The sequence below is a fragment of the Bos indicus genome, chromosome 23, assembly GCF_029378745.1.
Source record: "Bos indicus isolate NIAB-ARS_2022 breed Sahiwal x Tharparkar chromosome 23, NIAB-ARS_B.indTharparkar_mat_pri_1.0, whole genome shotgun sequence".
Taxonomy (NCBI): domain Eukaryota; kingdom Metazoa; phylum Chordata; class Mammalia; order Artiodactyla; family Bovidae; genus Bos; species Bos indicus.
The window spans coordinates 50,676,024-50,682,703 of NC_091782.1; the positions used below are offsets into that span (position 1 = coordinate 50,676,024).

General features: G+C 48.9%; 1 long non-coding RNA gene across 1 annotated transcript; it reads left to right on the top strand.

Annotated features, from left to right (window-relative positions):
- The first annotated feature begins 223 nt into the window (after positions 1 to 223).
- Positions 224 to 6,429, top strand: LOC139178914 (uncharacterized). The gene is made up of 2 exons (XR_011563327.1): positions 224 to 453; positions 5,927 to 6,429. It is a non-coding gene; the product is annotated as an uncharacterized lncRNA (long non-coding RNA).
- Positions 6,430 to 6,680: the final 251 nt, after the last annotated feature.

Genomic DNA, 6,680 nt, shown 5'->3' on the forward strand with positions numbered 1-6,680 from the left:
GTAGAGACACTGAGCTGTGGCCCAGTAGAGGCCTGGCGGGCCCTCAGGGAGGGAGTGAATACCCTGAGCTGCCTTCTCCCTGCTCCCACCCTGCATCCTCCCCCCAACATAAACACAAGCTCCAGCAAGAAGGGCTTGGCTGATGCAACCCGCGGGAGGAAATGCCTGGGAGCCCAGGAGGAAGGCCAAGAGCAGAGGGGTAAGTGGAGAAGAAGAAGAAGAATCAGCTACAGCTGTGCCCATATCAGGCTTGCAGAGCGATGAAGCAAATAGCATGGTGTCGGAAAGGAAGCAGGAAGAGCAGCCCGGATGCAGAGTCCACAGCTTCACCAGCAGTAAACACAGAAGAGAAGAACCTCCGCGGTGTCACTCAACACTCGGGATGAACGATATCCCGACCCTTCCCCGGGCAGGGCGCCCCGAAGCAGAGCGAGGCTGACCGACTCCTTCCAGGTGACACTCTGCCCTGGGTGTTGCGACACACACTTTGTCCACTTCCTCTTCCTCCTTGCCCCCCTCCAGCCCCTCAGGAAATGGAGACGCCTCATTCTCAGTAGACCCCCTGCCTCCCTTGTGCGGGCAGCCCTCCCCCGCTCTGACACAGAACGGCGAACGGGTGCCAAGCTGTTAGGTTCTACCCCGGATGGCTGGCTGGCTGACCCAAGGCCTGCGCTTGCGCCGACACCATTGCCGAGATCGGTCCTGGCGCGCCCTAACAGGGCCCTGCTTGACACAGATGAGGGTAACACATGCGTCCCTGTGGTGTTCGCACCCGTCTCCTGTCGGGCTAATCACTCGGTGACTTCTGCGGGAATGAGCGGTTTGGAAACAGAGTGCCAGGTCTGATTAGCAGGCGCGTCAATCTCAGCCTGACTGTTCCGGACTCTGAGTTCCGTGCTCATTCTACGTGAAACACCCCGGTTGCAAAATTTAAAACAGGAAGCGTGCAGTGCTGGGTCTTCACTTTGAGACAAGACCACAGTGTGTGTATCGTGGTGCTGAGCAGATTCATTGAGATGACTTGTTCCGCAAGCAGTACTTACTGAGCTCCTGCTGTATAAACTAGGGGAAGAACGTGAGCACGTGTATCAGATTCCGAGAACTGCTGTAACAGCCTGCTGCAAACTGGGCAGCTGACAACAAAGGAACGTTTCCTCACGAGTCTGGAGGCTAGAAATCTGAGAGCAAGGTGTTGTTGACAGGGCCGCACGGGCGGGTGTGGTCCATGGGGTGGCGAAGGCTCAGACGTGGCTGAGCGACTGTTTCCACTACTTTTCTTCCAGAGGTTTGCAGTTCCCTGTTCCCTGGAAGCTGCTCTGATCTTTGCTTTCACCTTCCCATGGCCGTGTGTCAACGTGTGTGTCTATGTGTCCCCTTGTCCGAATCGCCCTCTCCTTTCTCCCGTTTGGGTACCTAAGTCCAGGAAGATTTCATCTTGAGATGCTGAACTGACTACATCTGCAAAGACCCCATTTCCAAATAAGGACACGTTCTGGGGTTCTGAGTAGGTGTGAATTTGGGGGAAATCCTACTTAATACAAGGCTTTCCCGGTGGCACAGTGGTAAGGAATCTGCTTGCCAGTGCAGGAGACGCGGGTTCAATCCCTGGGTTGGGAAGATTCCCTGGAGGAGTAAATGGCAACCCACTGCAGTATTCTTGCCTGGAGAATCCCATGGACAGAGGAGCCTGGTGGGCTACAGTCCATGGGATTGCAACGAGCTGGACCCAACTATGCACGCACACACACCATTTAATACACTACAAAGTGATTTAATTTTGGTCCTGCTCTTAGAAACGTAAGTGGTCACTGTTTTCCTGAATATTCCTTCTTTGTTCTCAGTTTTCTTAGAAAGTTATGTGCACAGCATTTCCGTGTTTGTATATGCGTGTGTGCATATGTGCATATGTGTGTGTATGTATGTGCGTGTGTATGTGTGTATATGTGTGTGTGTATATGTGTATGTGTGTGTATATGTATGTGCGTGTGTATGTGTGTATATGTGTGTGTGTGTATATGTGTATGTGTGTGTATATGTATGTGCGTGTGTATGTGTGTATATGTGTGTGTATATGTGTATGTGTGTGTGTATTTGTGTGAGTGTGTGTGTTTTCATGTGCTTTGGAATAAGCTGAGTGCTCTGCCCACGCTCTGTCTTTCTTAAATTGTCTTATTTCATTATGGAATTCTCATTTCCTTGCTGGCACTTTCCTTGGTACTGTAAATCTAAATGTACCTTTTTTCTTTTAATGAGAAAAGAAATCTTTCTTGCTCTTAATGTGCAGACTCCTTGCTTATGCAGCCCCTGGGGATGTTCTTAGTGGTGCCTTTTCATGCAAGGTCTGCAGATAGGTCACACGCCATTAAATCGGAAAAAGGAGAACATTTATCTTGAGTTCAAAATTGTTTCCATTTTGTTGCCCATTGATTTCTTGTGTATTTCAGCAGCCTAGTACCAAAAGGAGGTGAGCCTTATCCCTCTGGTGTAGGTATGTGTGTGTGTTGGGAGTGGTTCCTGCATATCTACAAAGATATGCACAAATAACCACCACTTCCCATTTTCTTGTTGTTTAGTCACTCAGTCTTGTCCAACTCATTTGCGACCCCACGGACCGTAGCCTGCCAGGCTCCTCCATCCATGGGATTTTCCAGGCAAGAACACTGGAGTGGGTTGCCATGCCCCTCTCCAGGGGATCTTCCTGACCCAGGGACTGAACCTCAATTTCTAGCCTCTCTTGCCTTGACAAGCAGATTCTTTCCCACCAGTGTCACCTGGGAAGACCCTTCACTTAACCTGCCCCCAAACAGACATCAGACTTAACCACTAAATCTCAAAACATAGAGATTGTTAAGGGTATTACTCAAAGCCCTAACATACAATAATAAAGAAAACAGTGCTTGGTGTATGGTTGAAGTTTAAATCTCCCTCTTCCTGGTTGGTCCTGTTATGAAGAACAATGCCTAAAATGACAATGCAAAAATTTGCTGAGTGCTTTTGATATGCTAACAAACAGCCCTAAGCAAATATTCTTAGTTGCTTCTTATAACAGCCCTGAGAGCTGGCCTTAGTTTCTTAGATGGAAAACTGAGGCTTATAGATGTTCATTTTCTCTGCATATTATTGATTCCTCATAATGCTTATTTTTTATACTTTCTTTTTCCCCCCTCATGTCAGAGTCCCAATGGAAATTAGTGGCTTCCTCTTCTCTGTAAGGAGATCAAACCAGTCAGTCCTAAAGGAAATCAACCCTGAACACTTATTGGAAGGACTGATTCTGAAGCTGAAGCTCCAATACTTTGGCCCCCTGATGCAAAGAGCCGACTCACTGGAAAAGATCCTGATGCTGGGAGAGATTGAAGGCAGGAGGAGAAGGGGGTGGCAGAGGCCGAGATGCTTAGATAGCATCACTGACTCAAGGGACATGAATTTGAGCAAACTCTGGAAGATAGTGAAGGACAGGGAAGCCGGGGGTGCTGCAGTCCATGATGTGGCAAAGAGTCAGACGTGACTTAGCGACTGAACAACAACAACTTTAGATAATTCGGGAATGGTTAATTTCTGAAAGTACAGTTAAGGTGTGGGTGGTGGGTGTGGGGGAAAAATATTGGCTAGAGGTTATTCAGGATTAGCAGCATCACTGGAGAAGGCAATGGCACCCCACTCTAGTGCTCTTGTCTGGAAAATCCCATGGATGGAGGAGCCTGGTAGGCTGCAGTCCATGGGGTCACTAAGAGTCGGACACGACTGAGAGACTTCACTTTGACTTTTCACTTTCATGCATTGGAGAAGGAAATGGCAACCCACTCCAGTGTTCTTGCCTGGAGAATCCCAGGGACGGGGGAGCCTGGTGGGCTGCCGTCTATGGGGTCGCACAGAGTCGGACACGACTGAAGCGACTTGCAGCAGCAGCAGCAGCATCACAGCACCAATGAAAACAGAAGTGATGACTGAAAACCACAAGGAAGAGGTGGGCATCACAGATCTTGAAAGGAGCAATGACCTTCAGTCAGGCAACAAGCCAGTCGGAGGTGACCTTGAAAGGGTAAACACTGACTTCACGCTCCTCTCGGAGGTGACCTTGAAAGGGTAAACACTGACTTCACGCTCCTCTCATGTAAACTCTGACTTTTAGGAGTCTCTAGTTAGACTGACAACGTACCCCAGTTTGCTTAGGGCTTTCTCAGCTTTAGCACTGAAGGTCTTGCCTCCCAAGAAGCCCCAAAGCCCTGGGCAAACCAGATCTGTGGTTTATCTCAGCTCCAGGCCTCTGGGCCCAGCAGGTGCTTCCCTGGGAGCTGGTATCGAGGCAGGTGGCTTGCAGAAACCAGACTCCACCCATCCACCTGCTCCATCATTTACTCCTGAACTCAGTATTTACTGAGCACCTACTGTGTCCCAGGTACTGGTCCAGCCACTGGGGAGTCGACAGTAAACCAGCAAAAGACTCTACCTCATAGACAGTGAGGGAGACAGATAAGAAACAAGGAAAGAAAGACAAGACACAATTTCAGGCGGTGATAAGTGCCAAGACAAAGAAGAAATTGGAGTCTCCAGGGTGGAGTGAAGGCTGTGGCCGCGTGGGCAAGCGCTCCTCCAGGAGGCGCCTGGGGGCACATCCCTGGAGGGGGAGGCCCGGCTCCTTCCGGAACAGGAGCAGCTACAGCCACGTGGACACCCGTTCGTGCTCCTCCACTTTGGTGGCTTCCTTTCAGCTTTTCACTCTCCCCTGCAAGCCTTCTCTTTTCTCCCTCTGCCCCTCTCCCTTCTCCTTAAATTCCAAAGATAGAAATGCCTTTGCTTTCTCCTGCTATGGTTAAAATTCCCAGCGAGGGGCCACGTTTGAAGCTGTTACAGTTATTGATAGCTTTGGGCCGTGAGAAGACACAGAGGCAGGTGTAGACGGAGGTGGGAGGTTGGGCCTAAAGTCCTGGGAGCTGACGATGGAAGCAGTGGTGATGGGAAGAAAGAAGGGGAAGAATTAAGTGCCCATCTCTGAATGTCACTTTCTAAAATTCCAGCTCTTTCTCCCCAAGATGCTCACTGTAGCCCCTGGGTTCTGCCCTGTCTGCATGAAATTAGAGTCTGGATCCCAGAAAGCATCTTCAGGAGGCCCCCAGAGCAGGAATGGAGCTGGGCGTCGGGTATGGAGTGCAAGTGCCTGATTCAGGGTCTCCATGCTGAAAACTAAAACAAGTTGCTCACTCATGTCGGACTCTTTGTGACCCCAGGGCATATACAGTCCATGGGATTCTCCAGGCCAGAATACTGGAGTGGGCAGCCTTTCCCTTCTCCAGCAGATCTTCCCAATCCAGGGACTGAACCCAGGTCTCCCGCATTGCAGGTGGATTCTTTACCAGCTGAGCCACCAGGGAAGCAAGGGTCTCCAAGGAGCTGGATTACTGACCTCCTGGGAAAAGTCCACGTTCTATTTCTGTCCTTCTGTTTTGTCCACAGGAATATAGGGAGCCAAGTGGAAGCTTGGAGATTCCCTGAAATTTTGTACTCTTCAAGTTTTAAAATTATTTATAACTTCATTTAAAACGGAAAAAAAGTTTTATCTTACGATTCCTTTTCTTCAGTCAATAACCATGAAGCCAGTGCAGCGTTATTGAACTTCCTCTGCCTCTGGAATTTAAGAGTGTAAAAGGCAGTAATTGATGGCTTTTTCTTAGACCACAGGAAACCACTTGTCACTATCCATTAATAGCTGCTTTTCAAGAATATTTTTCTTGTCTGCATTAGGGAGAAACAAATGACAAAGCAAAACAAAAAAGCCATTTGTTATGTTCGGAGGAGCTGAACTAAAGTTTCCTGGATGGCCGCGTACTTGAACATGACATACATCTGTTATGTTTGCAAGGGGTTTGTTATTTATGTATGTATTTATGTATCTGTCTTTGGTTTCTTGGTTTTCTCTGCAACCCAGGAACATTGCTGGAGCGCCTGGTCTGAACGTCCCTTCAGGGTCGTCTTTGTGGCACATGCACGCCCCACGGAGCGCCTGGTCTGAACGTCCCTTCAGGGTCATCTTTGTGGCACACGCATGCCCCACTGCTGGCCGGATTGGCAGCGTCTCTCCTCTCTGTCCCTGCCCCTCCGGCTCTCTCTCTGTTTCTTGTGTCTCTCTCTCTCTATGTGCATAAATGTGTGCTGTGCTCGGTCGTGCCCAGCTCTTTGCGACCCCATGGACTGTAGCCCTCCAGGCTCCTCTGTCCATGAGGCTTCCCCGTCAAAGAATACTGGAGTGAGTGGGTTGCCATTTCCTTTTCCAGGGGATCTTCCCTACTCAGGGATCGAACCCATGTTTCCTATGTTTCCTGCAATGGCAGGTGGATTCTTTACCACTGAGCCACCTGGGAAGTCCCTAAAATATAAATACGTATTATATATATGTGTGTATCAACATTTAAAAGCAACTTAACATGTGAACTGATGAATGTCCCTTGTTTTTATTTATTTTCCCCAGAGAACACCGTTTACCTGATAAAATAATTGAAAGCAGGGGAAAGCTGCATCTGACAACTCATTCTCAGCTTGCTGATGCAAATCAGGGGCAAGGTGCCAGTTTTGATTTGGAGTTTCCAGTTTCTTGTCAGTCTGTGTCATGGCCTTAAGACCTCTATCTAGAGAGAAACTGGCAAACATTCCCCTGAATATCATTTCTTTAGAGGAAAATCTCT